At 41.3% G+C, this 15,373-nt stretch overlaps 1 protein-coding gene across 2 annotated transcripts in view; it reads left to right on the top strand.

The window, feature by feature from the left end:
- Positions 1–558: 558 nt before the first annotated feature.
- Positions 559–15,373, top strand: part of LOC120532735 (leucine zipper putative tumor suppressor 3-like) — a 112,914-nt gene continuing 98,099 nt past the window's right edge. Inside the window, exon 1 of one of the 2 annotated variants that reach the window (XM_039759056.1) lies at positions 559–746. The gene's annotated coding sequence lies outside the window, so the exon portion shown is untranslated. Of the gene's footprint in view, positions 747–1,335; positions 1,441–15,373 lie in introns of those variants that run through there. The other variant, XM_039759057.1, reaches the window with a different exon arrangement.

The following is a 15,373-nucleotide window of genomic DNA, read 5'->3' as shown; positions in this document are numbered from 1 at the left end:
TTTGTTGGTTGTCTCTCTCTTTCTTTTGGGTGGGGCTTTTGTTAAGTTTGATTTGATTGTATAGATTATTTGCTTTTAATTAAAATCAATTAAAAAAACTCAGCTATTCTCTTGACGTTACAAGTACAAATTACCTCTGGAATTTAATCAATACCTGGTATTTTAGATTAAAACCTTGTTCTTTACCGATACCTATCAGTGATATTGTTCCCAGTAATATATTTTTTACATTCACATTCACGTGGACATTGTCTCTTAATTTAATCTTGGCAACTAAAAATCACTTATAAAGCAACTCATGTTGCTAAAATCACTTCTAAATTTTACTGAGCTCAGGCACCCGCAGACACCAGGACAAGGAAGTCCCACTGCTTTAGTTCGACTATCTGCTGGTCCTGTGGTCCATCATCTCCACCGGATCGTCTGTACGGAGCAACCGTTCCATATGACGTCACTGTGAACAAAGCATGAATGAGAGGTGGGGCTGAAAGGGGGCGTGTTTTCCGCGCGTGCCTGTGCGACAGTTGATCCCTCGTGTGCCAGCGTAAGTGCGGAGATGGGCGGTGCGGAGGTGGGCGTGAGTGCCAGCTGATCGCTGTGTGGAGGAGAGGTCCAGATCTGATAGACAGACGGGGGTGTATTTACAAAACATACATAGGGATCGATAGTAAGAAATACCTATCTTGGAAGCTGGCAGCCACGGACACTGAGCTGGCATTAGGGCAACCGGCCCGCTGCAGCGGAGAGTAAGTGATTCCGCGCGCCATATCCACGAACTACGCGGTCCTGCTGTTTTGCAGTTGGAAGGCTGCGGTGGTGTGTGTGGGGAGAGGGAGGAGTGGGTAATATTTTTGGCAGTAGATCAGAGTGTATCTTTTATATTAATGGACGAGAATGCTGCTCTCTCTGTTTTTGTTAACGATCTGAACCATATCTAACACTCCGTAGTGCATCCCACGCGGCACAGTCACGCTCGTGGAAGCGAATCATTGTAGTTGGTAACCCCAGTCGTCTTCATTTTCACGCAGAGATCAGCAATTCGAGTCTTCCCTTAACCTTGAAATCGTTTCGTGTTGCGAAGGGGAGCAATGTTACTGGCACGTTGATGTAATGAAGTGTCGAGCTACATGTCACGTCCCTCTCTAGGGAGGCACGGGAACGAGCCCCATACTCGGTGCACTCGTGAGGAATGCGTGTACACCTTGTGTCACAAATTCCCCGGGAGCTCGAGTCAAGAGCCGCCCCCAAATCTCCCCCGCCCCTCACAGGTTTAGCAGAAGGTGAAATTCAGTGCAGCTCCAGAGCGATGATGTAATCGTGTGTGGAGAGAAGGCGCGTGTGCAATGAAGAACCCCTGAGCGCTGCGCACCGGAGTGAGGGGTCTCCACGCGAGACCCACTAACTGGCCGAGGCGTCTACAACGCGATATCAGGCAATGGGGTGAGCTGCGCGTGCTTCGGCGTTTGAATTCGAGCCCAAGATCTGGTTCGTACACACGGTGTCTAGCTTGAGCATTAGCACCGGGTGAGGCGCGTGCAATCCAATCTACACCGCTAGCCACGGTTTTAGGGGGAAGGGGCGATCAACAGCGTGAACGTGGTTATTTTGATGGGGGTGTCATAATTTGGAACAGAGGGCGTACCCCAAGAGCGGGGCGAGGCACCTCCTTTGGAAGCACCAGTGTCGGGGTGATGCGTTTGTATAAACCGGTCACCGTTGTGTGAGTGAGGGGCGTACAGTGTTATCTCCTGACTTACAATCCTGCCCCCAACACGAGCCACAGCAGATAGGTTGGGGCGTGCATTTCTCAAGCGTGCGCAGTCCAATGTCCATCTAAAAGGCTCCGTATTGTAGTGAGGTAACCCGACGTACGGTAACCGTTTCAGAATGGAGCGTTGTGAACACAGCAGTCAAGTCGGGATTGCACGATGTTGAACTGTGGCCCAGGTACGGTTGCTTGACTCTGAACTGGACTGTAGCCTAAATTTACCGAGAGATCCTCGATCATGTACTGTTTTCATACTTGTGCAGAATCTCATAAGTAGACGAGAAGCTGCCTTGAGGTGAGAAGGAAGTCTCTCTCCAATAGCAGGAGTGGACTCAAATATGAGGTATTCAATGTTTGATGCCAATTCACTGTAATATGTTTTAAATTAGCTTTAATAACTATTTTGGAGTGATAGTTAAATGTTAGGGTGATGTTTCTGACATTTCAGTGCTGTAGTTGGATGGTTGATTCTGTAAAAATTAGTTTTCAATGCTTTGCAATTTTACTGCATTTCTTGACTTGATATGTAAGGGTGACCCCAGGAAAGTAAAGACTGAGTGACTGGTAGGACTTCAGACATTTGAGCTGAACCTTAATGGTTTTTCTTGATCTACTTATTACAGCTGGGACTGGTTAATGTCCACAGGGGTGCTTAGGGAAGCTTTTAGCAACTGTTTTAAGTATGAGCTGAGCTTCAGGTTAAGCATGGAGTTTTGTGATTGCTGGACCCTTTAGTGTGGTCCTGTTTTCTCTGTACTGCAGAATAAAGATGTCACAATGCAGACATTGGATTCTAGGGTCTTGATGGCTTTATATAAGGACATGCTTTAGTTATCATTGTAGGACATCTTCCCCAAATGTGAACCACATTATACTTATTTACGTCAGTTTGTAGACCCCTGGAAGATTAAATGAACTGGTTTGAACCACACAGTAGACTGGAAGAGTGACAGCAGCTGGCATCCTTGCAGTTTAGAGTCTAGTATCCTAGCCATTTTGCCACACTACTTGCCTACTATGCCACTTTGCCAGATGTTAGAATGGTGGAGCAATCTGGAGAGTATGACTAGAAGTTCTTGTAATGAGAAAACTGCACGTGCGTCCTGGGCTCATTTTACTGTACACAGAGTTGTGCTGTGGCCTCTGTCAAGTGCCTTAACCAGTAAATAGAATTTAATTTGAACTTTAACTGCATTATTGTGTTTCTTCTCCCTGCATGTAATGTTTTTACCTTGATAGGTTTGAGGTATGTATTTAGGACTGAATTTAAAAACTACAACTTGATATGTATTTTAAATAAGTTCCACATGATGTCACTCTTTGCAAGCACTCGAGCATACCTTGCTCTTAGATCTGATTACAGATGACTGCTAGTTCAGACTGAGGTGTGATAATCCCTTGAGGAGTCAGATGCTGTTACCATGATTGTCATGAATAATATGATTCACAAAGATTGTGAGAAGGACCTCATTTTCTGAAGTCAGCTGCAGTGCTCAGTCAGGTGCTACTGCTTTCCATGTGATTCAGTGTTAGGAGGAGCATCAAGGATCAAAATGAAATTTGACACAACTCCAAGTTTTCAGTTTCTTTGCAAGAGAGATAGGAGACTAACAGTGAATACAAGATAGGTCTTCTAGAGGGAGAACATATGTCAGGACATCGGTGTTGTTTGACACCACATTTGACATGTTTACCATTAAATACCTGTCACTTCCCTTATCGCTTGTAATCATATATACCAGTGAACGTACAGAAAGCTCCTCATCGTTTTAATAAGACCATACTTATCTTTAACAGCAAGGTGAACTTCCCAAAATCGGTGTGCTACGCGCACTCACTGTTGAGAGGTCACTCTACCTTCGAACCCCCTAACAATTCTTGTTAAATCCTCGGGTGAGTGCTAATGCCCCACAGGATCTGCAGGGCACCTGTTCCTTTCTGTGATACTATACTCAAGCAAACTGGCTGTGCATCCTCTTGATGACAAAAAGTTGTTAAACTGTCAGCAGGCAATCAAATGCACTGGACTTAACAATATAACAAATGCTGCTGGTTCAAGTATCTGACTTCATTGCTTGACTTTCTGAAATTGTCTGTGAGTCTATTGTGAAGGTATCAATTGTAACATACTGTAGCTGTGTAATCATAAAGTGACACTATAGAAAGGTGTTTGCTTCATTGTTTGAAAATGGCTTAATTTATTAATACAATTAATAAAATTTTATCAATAACCAGCTGTGAACAATGGAGCATCCCGTACAGTATATCTTATAACAGGTTAATGAAGTTTGTGTCCTTTCTCAAGACAAACTTAACAAATCCTGGCTAATTAATCTGTTTCTGTCAAAAATTTCAGATCTTGGGCCTTCTTCCAGAACAGTAAAATAAGCTGCTGTGTTTTCTGTCAGTGACAACTTATTTTTTGTTCTGTCTTCTGTACAGAGGAGGATATCCCAGATCAATCCACTGCAAAGTAAATTTAGCAACAAAGTTGCAACCAAAATGTTCTCCAGCATAAAATATTTTTTTAATTGCCTCACAGTCGTGGCCAAATGTTGTGAGAATGATGCAAGTATTGGTTTTCACAAAGTTTACTGCTTCGTTGTTTTTAGATCTTTTTGTCAGATGTTTCTATGCTATATTGCAGTATAATTACAAGTATTTCATAAGTTTCAAAGGATATTATTGACAATTACATTAAGTTTATGCAAATAGTCAATATTTGCAGTGTTGGCCCTGGCATGCTGTCAATCAGGTTCTGGGCCAAATCCTGACTCATGACAGCCCATTATTGCATAATCAATGCTTGGAGTTTGTCAGAATTTGTGGGTTTTTGTTTGTCCATCTGCCTCTTGAGGATTGACCACAAGTTCTCAATGGGATTAAGATCTCGGGAGTTTCCTGGCCATGGACCCAAAATTTTGATGTTTTGTTCCCTGTGCCACTTAGTCATCACGTTTGGCTTATGGCACAGTGCTCTATCATGCAGGAAAAGGCATTGTTTGTCACCAAACTGTTCTAGGATGGTTGGGAGAAGTTGCTTTAAGAGGATGTTTTGGTACCATGCTTTATTCATGGCTCGGGATCAGGGCACCACCAGTGCAGAGCTTGCAGAGGAATGGCAGCAGGCAGGTGAGAGTGCATCTGCTTGTACAGTGAGGTGAAGACTTTTGGAGGATGGCCTGGTGTCTAGAAAGGCAGCAAAAAAGGCACTTCTCTCCAAGACAAAGATCAAGGACAGATTGATATTCTGCAAAAGGTACAAGGATTGGACTGCTGAGGACTCGGGTAAAGTCATTTTCTCTGATGAATCCCCTTTCTGATTGTTTGAGGCATCCAGAAAAAATATTGCCTGGAGAAGAAAAGGTGAGCACTACCATCAGTCCTGTGTCATGACAACATTAAAGCATCCTGAGACCATATATGCCATCAGTAAAACATCCTTAGACCATTCATGTGTGGGGTTGCTTCTTAGCCAAGGGAGTGGCCTCACTCACAGTTTTGCCTAAGGACACAGCCATGAATAAAGAAATGATACCAAAACATCCTCCGAGGGCAACTACTCCCACCAATCCAAGAACAGTTTGGTGATGAACAATACCTTTTCCAGCATAATGGAGCACCATGCCATAAGGCAAAAGTGATAGCTAAGTGGCTTGGGGAACAAAACATCAAAATTTTGGGTCCATGGCCAGGAAACTCCCCAGACCTTAATCCCATTGAGAACTTGTGGTCAATCCTCAAGAGGCAGGTGGACAAACAAAAACCCACAAATTCTGACAAACTCCAAACATTGATTATCCAAGAATGGGCTGCCATCAGTCAGGATTTGGCCCAAAGGTAGACTGACAGCATGCCACGGCGAATTGCAGAGGTCTTGAAAAAGAAGGATCAACACTGCAAAATACTGTATTGACTCTTTGTATTAACTTAATGTAATTGTCCATAAAAGCCTTTGAAACTTATGAAATGCTTGTAATTATACTTCAGCATACCATAGAAACATTTGACAAAAAGATCTAAAAGCAATGAACGCACTACCAAATAAGATCGACAAACTGGCTGCGCTGGTGAAAAATGTCAGGGCCTACAGAGAATGCGGTTTGTTTTGCTTTTGTGAAACGTGGCTAACAGCTAGCATCCCAGATGTTAACATGGCGCTACCTGAGTTTAGCACAACTAGAGCGGACAGAGACGCAAATACCTACGGGAAGCGGAAAGGAGGAGGATCACTTTCTATGTGAATACAAGGTCGTGCAACCTTGGACTTGTAAACATCAAAATCTCCACTTGCTGCAGGAACATAAAACTGTTGGCCATAAGTCTGCGTCCCTATTACTTGCCCAGAGAGTTTGGACACATCATTGTTGTTATTGTTTACATCCCTTCTCAGGGAGATGTGGAGATAGCGGGTGACATCATCCACTCCGCTGTTGCTAAACTACAAACACAGCACCCTGAGGCGCTTGTGCTAAACTCTGGAGACTTTAACCATGTGACGCTGGAAAAAACATTACCTGACTTCTCCCAGTATGTGGATTGTAATACCCGGGGAAATATGACTATTGACCTACTGTATGCAAATATTAAAGACGCATACAGCGCCACCCCACTGCTTGCACTTAGGAAAGCAGATCATAACCTGGTCCTGCTTCAGCCTCACTACAAACCAAGAGTGAGGGAGCTACCTTCAACCACACACTCATTCAGGAAGTGGTCCCCTGAGGCAGAGCAGGCTCTGAGAGACTGTTTTGGAACTACGGACTGGGATATCCTGCAGTGATCTTATAGTGAGAACATTGAGGAGGTTGTTGAGTGCACTACTGACCACATCAACTTCTATATGGACATTGTAGTTCCAGTAAGAACAGTACACTGCTATGCTAACAACAAACCATGGATTACAAGTGACATCAAGGGCCTTTTGAACCAGAAGAAAAGAGCTTTTAAAGGCGGTGATCAGCATGAGCTCAAGTGCGTGCAGAAGAAACTCCGAGTCCAGCTCAGGGCGGCGAAAGAGCAGTACAGGAGAAAACTGGAGCAGAAGTTGCAGAATAACAGTATGAAGGAAGTGTGGGATGGGATGAAGATCATCACTGACTGCAGCTCGAAGCAGGGTGCCACCATCGAGAGAGACGTGGAGAGAGCAAACCTAATGAACAACTTCTTTAACAGGTTTGACCACCCTAACCCACTCTCACCCCAGAGTACTGCATCCTCCACCCATCCTTCTGCTGATACCAGCATAGGAGAGAGTTTCCCCCCACCCACAATTACAGCAGCCCAGGTAAGCAGAGAGCTGAGGAGACTTTGTGCCAGCAAAGCAGTGGGTCCAGATGGAATATCACCACGACTGCTGAAGGCCTGTGTGTTGGAGCTGGGGAGTCCTCTACAGCGCATCTTCAACCTGAGCCTGGAACAGGGGAGAGTCCCAAGGCTTTGGAAAACATCTTGCATCACCCTTAGTCCCAAAGGTATCATGTCCTAGTGAGCTGAATGACTTCTGGCCTGTCACCCTGACGTCACATGTGATAAAGACCATGGAGCGGCTGATGCTTCACCACCTGAGGTCACAGGTCCACCACACCCTCGACCCTCTGCAGTTCACATACCAGGAGAAGGTGGGAGCAGAGGATGCCATCTTTCTATATGCTACACCGATCCCTTTTCCACGTGGACAGAGGCAGTGGTGCTGTAAGAATTATGTTTCCGGACTTCTCTAGCGCCTTCAACACCATCCGACCTCTGCTCCTTAGGGACAAGCTGAACTGCAGGTCTGACCTTGTGGTCAGCAGCACAGGAGCGCTGCAGGGGACTGTGCTTTCTCCGATCCTGTTCAGCCTATATACATCAGACTACCAATACAACTCGGAGTCATGCAATGTGCAAAAGTTGGCTGACGACACTGCGCTATTGTGGGCTGCATCAGGAGTGGGCAGGAGGAGGAGTATAGGAATCTAATCAAAGACTTTGTTAAATGGTGCGACTCAAACCACCTACAACTGAACACCAGCAAAACCAAGGAGCTGGTGGTGGATTTTAGGAGGACCAGGCCCTTCCTAGACCCAGTGATTATCAGAGGTGACTGTGTGCAGAGGATACAGACCTTTAAATACCTGGGAGTGCAGCTGGATGATAAATTGGACTGGACTGCCAATACTTATACTCTGTGTAAGAAAGGACAGAGCGACTATACTTCCTTAGAAAGCTGGCATCCTTCAACATCTGCAATAAGATGCTGCAGATGTTCTATGAGATAGTTGTGGCAAATGCCCTCTTCTACACGGTGGTATGCTGGGGAGGCAGCATAAATAAGAGGGACGCCTCACGCCTGGACAAACTGGTGAGGAAGGCAGGCTATATTGTAGGGACGGAGCTGGACAGTTTGACATCTGTGGCAGAGCGACGGGCGCTGAGCAGGCTCCTGTCAATCATGAAGAATCCAATACATCCACTGAACAGAATCATCAACAGACAAAGGAGCAGCTTCAGCGACAGATTGCTGTCACTGTCCTGCTCCACTGACAGACTGAGGAGATCGTTCCTCTTCCACACTATGCGACTCTTCAATTCCACCCAGGGGGGTTAAACGTTAACACTACACAAGATTATAGACACTCTCCACCTTGCATTTTTAACTTGCACTACGCTTTTATTGCGCTTTGATAAATATTGTTTTTATCAGTATTTTGCTGCTGGGTCTGTATGTGAATTTCCCCTTGGGGATTAATAAAATCTCTCTCTCTGTCTGTCTGTCTATAACAAATATTTGTATCATTCTCAAAACAGTTGGCCAGGATTGTACTATTTATTATATTTGCAGCTTGGTCAATGTTCTTTTATTAACTCATTAGGTACATTTGCCTGCACAGGTACTCTTCCTGAGCCAACTTGATAGTGCTGAATGCTACAGACTACTGTTGCATAAATACACTAAATTTACTTTGGCTTATATCCTACAGAATTTCATAAAAGTTTTTTTCAGGCGTCTCTGGGTCATCTGAGCAGAACCTTCTCCCCTGGCGTACTGTGTCTCTTGATGTCTGCTCAGGCTTGGAGGCAACTGTGTAGTCTACTAAAGGAGTTAAAACCTCGTTGAATGTTTGTCCATTGCGCACAGAGGTAATGTGATCAGGGCCTTTGGAAGATTTGGTTGATATTAGTCTGTCAGGAAGCCAGCATTCTTTTAAAAGAGTCATCTGTGCCTTGTGCTCACACTATTGGAAAGTGTCAGGCGTGTGATTCTTTGTCAGGTGTAGCTGTAATGATTAATGATGTAAGTGATAATAATGTTAAATAGCAAATTAGAAAAGAAGGGTCCAAAGTTAAGAGTAAGTCAGCCATGCAGTAGAGTGGCAGGAAGCCTGTCAGAGACCCCATCATGCTTTTCTGCTCCAGTGTGCTTTTGTTTGGTCGATGACATTGCTTTTAAAAGGAACTTCTGCTTCTATTGTATACTCCTATGAGTTTTTTTGATCTTCAACAATTTCTTCCATTTGATTTCTAATCACAGTACTGCATTAATGTTACCCTTAAGCAAATTTAGAGTGGATTATAAGGTTGAAATATGAATTAGATATTGCCTGAAGTTGCTGATGAACTATCAAAATTACTTTCATATATAAATATGGTAATTATTAAAATCAATGACAACAATAGAACCAGTAACTGGTGTCTCATAGGCATGTATAGATGGGGGTTGCGTGGAGACATGGAAGACAGGGCAAAAATAGAAAACTATGGAGAGCAGGAGAGAAGGATTAATCTCATGCAGGGTTGGAGTCATCTCTTGAGGAAACACAGAAGAAAGGTGATAGAGAAGTGACATCACAAGTAGGCATGGGTGGTGATTCTAGAAGCAGAGGCATAGGCAGTGGGTCACAGATTGGAAGACTTGGGAGACATTGGGGCAGATATAGGGTAAAGCACCTACAGTCAGAAAAAACAATGCGTATTTCCGGAAAGAAAGCTTTAAGGAGAATGCAGGTAGAGTTGACAAAAATAGAAAAAAATTAAGAAAAGGATGCTGTTTAGAAATAATGCATGAACAGCCAGAAGGTGATTCCGAATTGGGAAGGATGTGGTGACAACAATAGAGAACTATGGTGAGGGTGAGGGATCGAGATTATAAAACCAAAAAGAAGAACAGAGACAGATAAAAGTGCAGAAATGCAAGGATAAAAATGCTTGCAAATTGTGTACAGAGCTAATATAAACTTAGGATTCCTCATGAGGGTGTCATGATGGTTCAATAGATCATATCCTGTAAATTTGCTTGTTCTCCTTGAGTTTAGATGGGTTTTCTCCAGGTACTTTGGTTTCCTTCAATATCTCAAATGTGTGTTGCGTGGATGGATGTTACTGCACTTGTCTGATAGAAGCAAGTATACTTGAGTTCTACTCAGGATTGGATTGAACTCTGCTCTGCAGGCATAGGTTACCGGCACTGGAAACAGTGATTTCAAAAAGTGTATAATTAATAGATATTTTTAGATTTATAATTTTCAACATTATAGCTCATGAGAGATTACCTAGAGTCCTTGCACATTTAGGTGCGGCGGACTTGTGAATTGTGTAACTCGTCACTTGACTCTTTGAAGAAAAAAAAATGAGAGGATGCAGATAATTAGACCTCTGAGTGTAGAGTCAGAAGGACAGTTAGGCAAAGCGTCAGTGGGATGGTGGAGCTGTGTGTTGAACTGAAGATTGATAGACTGAAGCCGTGTTTTTTATGTTATTGGACAGATGGCAAATATCTGTTTCCCAGTCAGAAATTTCATGTGAGTGCTCTTCAAAGTGGGAACTCTTGAGTCAGACAATTCCGACAAAACAATGCTACTTGAAATCTCCAAGTTGAGACGTGGCATTGACCTTTCTTTCACATCGGTCAATATTATAAAAAAATTAATTGGTCAGTTAGGAGTGGCATTTTTGTGGTCAAATTGCATTAGGAGTGACACAATACACTTTTCATGTGTTTATGCTTTGCTGCATTGAATATTTACAGATTATCTTTAGTTGCTTTTTCTGCAGACTGGGTTCTATCTATCTATCTATCTATCTATCTATCTATCTATCTATCTATCTATCTATCTATCTATCTATCTATCTATCTATCTATCTATCTATCTATCTATCTATCTATCTATCTATCTATCTATCTATCTATCTATCTATCTATCTATCTATCTATCTATCTATCTATCTATCTATCTATCTATTAAATAGCAGAACCCTTGCATTTATCTCAAAAAGTCATGTGAACACCACAAAGTGGAAAGGTGAAACGTTACAAATGGTAACTTGGGAAACTCCCAGAGCATGTGCAAGCAGCATGATACTGGAGGGTTGAAGAAGCAAGAGGTCATGTATGTTTCCGAAGTGAGGGAGCTGAATAGTGAAACCCCACACATGAATGAAGAACATAGAACATAGGTGGAATTTGCTTGACTTAATCTTTGAAGGCCAAGCATTGTAGTTGCTGGTTAACTAAACCTTTTGATACCATTTCTTCTGACTTAAAATTATTATTTTTTTGTTTGTAAACCAAGTTTGCTGAGATGTACTGCATCTCAGGTTGTTTCTGTTATGACTTTGAAGATGTCAAGTGTGTCAATTTCTGAGTTTTTTTTTTTGTTTGTTTGTTTATATGGTTATAAAACATTTGTCATTTTTTGATTATATATTCAGTATCACCATGCTGCCATTTTATGCATTGTTTTTTTTAGCATGGGTGCCACCATTTTTGTTGATAGATACATCACATATTTCTACCTGATGACTAAAAGAGGCAATGTGTGACGTCAGACCGGTGGCGTAAAAGATGAAGACACACAACTAACAGCAACCAAGTTTGTGGATGGCAACTAGCTTTAAAGGACAGTTTGGTGATGAGTGTTTCTAACTTACATATTGAGCTTCAGTGTTTTGATTTATTGATTTTCTGGTTTGACCCTAGTGTGTTATAATGTTTTTAACAGTCACTTTTTCTACTCCTGGTATATTTCCATACCTGTTTGACTTCATGTTAGCACATGTAATGTGAAAATCAGGTTGCAGCAGTTCAGCATGCATTACATGAAGGGTTAAAAAATAGTACTTTCAAAACATTTAATTGTTTTCTTAAGCAGCTCAAGCAAATGGTCTCAAGTTTGGTTCTCCAATGGTTTATGAAAATAGAACATGACTAAGGTCGTTGTACAGTAGCAATTCTACAAAAAGTCAAGATATCTTCTGAAATGTTGATTCACTTTGATTTAAAAAGTGGCTGCTGTTGTGGCTGATTCAATCTTTTCATTAACCCAGACCAAAAAAGCCAGTATATTTATTAGAGTGAGGTGGATATCTTTTAATGGGTGAGGAAGAGCACTCTGGACATGGCAGGGTCGAACAGCAAATACATAAGAAATCAGCAGCCAAAACAAATGTTCTAGACAAGCTAGATACGGTAAGAAAAACCAAGTCAACCCCAACAGTCAATAACAGCCTTAAAAATGAAATTGCAGAGAAAATAATCTTCTCAAGCTCAACACAGGTCAGGTCTTTGAAAGAAAAAGTTGAGACAATAGGAAAGTTGATAAATACCATAGTACTCAAATGTGCAAATGTGGCCATAAGTCATAGCGACGTACAACATGATGTGGACACCTTATGAAAGATCAAATTTCAAATGACAAATAATTGAGGTATTAAACTAGGAAATGAATTGAAAATGGCAGGATGAAGAAGAGTCATTTAAACATGCCAAGTCTGAAGCCCAGAATGCAAGACAACACTTGAATGTCAGAAACACATGCCTAAGAAGTCCTTACTGGCTTAATGTCCTTTCCCTAAATAACTAAACTGTCATGATGTTCAGATTCTTTGATTTTTTTATACAGGAACATGGACACTTTTGTTGGTGTGACAACATTTTAAAATATTTTTTTAATTTAAAAGTCATCGTCAACAGATCTGGCAATGAAATAGTGTTGCTAACAATGAAAATTCCTGGAAGGAATATAAATACAAAATGGTACTGTGGTGACATCAATAGCAAGGTAATGAAAAATAATAATAATAAAAATAAATGTTCCAAATCCAAAAATGATCTACACAAAATGTACTGTAAGGAATAAAACCAAGAATGATAATAAAGATTTACAACACAGAACAGCTAACATGTGAAATGATGGAGCTATGTCATCATTAAAATGCAATACAAAAATGGAAGAAATTACAATGGCAGAAAGAAGAAAATAATAAAAATAAAACCCTAATATGTATCAGTAAGTTGTGTCAGCTGACAAACAGTATACCCACTGCAAGGTGTTTGATGCCTGTCCAGCCATTCTTTCATTGATTTTGCTTTATTCAGTTCAGGATTGCAGGAAGATGCTGTTTACCTTGGCAGTATTTAGTGCAAGACTGAAAGCAGCCATGGATGGCACTCCATTCAGTCACAGGGCACACACACATGTGTACACTCACACTTGCTCAAGTAGGACCGTTTTTGTGTTGCCAGTCAAACTAACCTGCATATCTGTGCAATGTGAGAAGACAATTTCAGTACTTGGAAAAGTGTCTTAATATAAGTTAAATTTACATGCAAAGGCAAACCATTGTATTAATGTAGATACTCTGTGAGATTCCTTAATACTTGAATATTGCAGTTAAGAGAAATTTGTCATACTGGTATCAAGCCCTAAAGACAGTATTCCTGCAAATATCATGTATTATGATGCTGTGGTTTTGGATCAGCATAATGTTTTAAAAAAAACAGTGCACCAAAAATGAAAGCAAGTGCAGTACTTGAAACTTACACGGAGTACCCTAAAAGATTTTCTCAGAGAAGAGTTATGTGATCACAGCACAGTAGGCAAGCAGGGAAATGTGTTAAACCGGAGGGGAAAATTTCTAATGTTGTAATGCAACTTTTTTTTCTAATATTTTATAGTAATATTGTAAAATGTACTTCACATCTGACTTTTTGTGGTCATTACAGTTAAAAATTTCAATTTATTAGATCACAGGATACTGGGCATATCGTGAGATGTTCAGCTTGAGAATTTAACAGTCAGTCATTGTCCAACCTGCTATATCCTAACACGGGGTCACGGGAGTCTGCTGGAGTCAATCCCAGCCAACACAGGGCGCAAGGCAGGAACAAACCCTGGGCAGGGTGCCAGCCCACCACAGGGCACACACACACCCACACCAATGCACCTAACCTGCATGTCTTTGGACTGTGGGAGGAAACCAGAGGAAACCCACACAGACACAGGGAGAACATGCAAACTCCACAAAGGGAGGACCTGGGAGGCGAACCCAGGTCTCCTTACTGCAAGGCAGCAGCACTACCACTGCGCCACCATGCTGCTCTGAGAGCTTATTTCTTTTAGAAATAATTCTCTTAAGCAAAAGTATACATGGGAGAGTGGGTTTCTTTAAGCTGGATACATTTCTGTGCCGTTACCTTTGAAGTATAATGGTCCTGATCATAGTGATTATTTATTTCACAGTGCCGTGACAAATTATTTTTATTTTTTTTTTGCATATGGGTGCTGCCATGTTATCATTCCCGTTACTGGTACGTTGCTCCCGGTTGCCATGGAACATGGTTTTGTATGATGCCACGTCTTATGTCATTGGCATTACCTGTTAAATACTAATTTATTCATATTTGTGATTTGGACAAAACACTCAAACAAATGTTGTATGAATCTCTCTTTTGAATTTCTGGTTTCTGAACTTTCAGTTATCCAGTTATCCCTTTGACTTTTGATTTCTGATGAGAGAGAGAGAGAGAGAGAGAGAGAGAGAGATAGATAGATAGATAGATAGATAGATAGATGTACTGTATTTGTTCACAAGGAAATTAGAACCTTACAGAAAGTTGAGAGAGAGAAACAGAAATATATAAATCATATATAAATAATAAAACAAGAAACAACCCCCTAAATACACATAAAACATCTGGCTTAGATATTACAAAAGTGTTGCAATCAATAACAAGGCTAGATGTTACTTTGAATGAATGAACACTTGAATAATCCATGTCCAGCTTGCTGTGTCCAAAAAAGGAGCATGCCGGTTCAGAATTACTCATCATTCTCTTGCCAAGTTTAAAAATAAACATCAAAACGATGATGTGACCACTTCTAGGCAGTAACATGGACAAGTTTGGTCAGCTTTTCAAAGTCTAGATCACACCAGCTTCAATTGTAATGTGCTCAAATCTCCTTCATAAGTCTCCAGACCCTCCCCTGATTTTACCACTTGTGTGATCATATCTGATAAAAACTGTCCTGCATTAAATAGCATCCAAAAATGTTTAAGGTTTGGATGAGCTGCTTCTGAGATAAGTTGCAACAGTCAGCAGTGATTGCAGAGCTACCAAATGAGTAGGGGAACATTTAATTTTTCCCTCTTTTTATGCAGTCTCCTACCTTCTCTGATGTTATAGATATAGGTAGCCATCCGATTTTTTTTATATATACACACACATACAAACATACACACAGGTATATATATGTGTATATATGTATGTGTCTATATGTGTGTGTATAGCTTTGGTCACTGAGTGCAAAGGAAAAATAATAAAATGTAGTCTATAAGTTATTAAAC

Source organism: Polypterus senegalus, chromosome 7 (genome assembly GCF_016835505.1).
Source record: "Polypterus senegalus isolate Bchr_013 chromosome 7, ASM1683550v1, whole genome shotgun sequence".
In the NCBI taxonomy this organism is placed as follows: domain Eukaryota; kingdom Metazoa; phylum Chordata; class Cladistia; order Polypteriformes; family Polypteridae; genus Polypterus; species Polypterus senegalus.
Note: the sequence above shows the minus strand (reverse complement) of the source record. Positions and strands in the feature narration are given on the sequence as shown.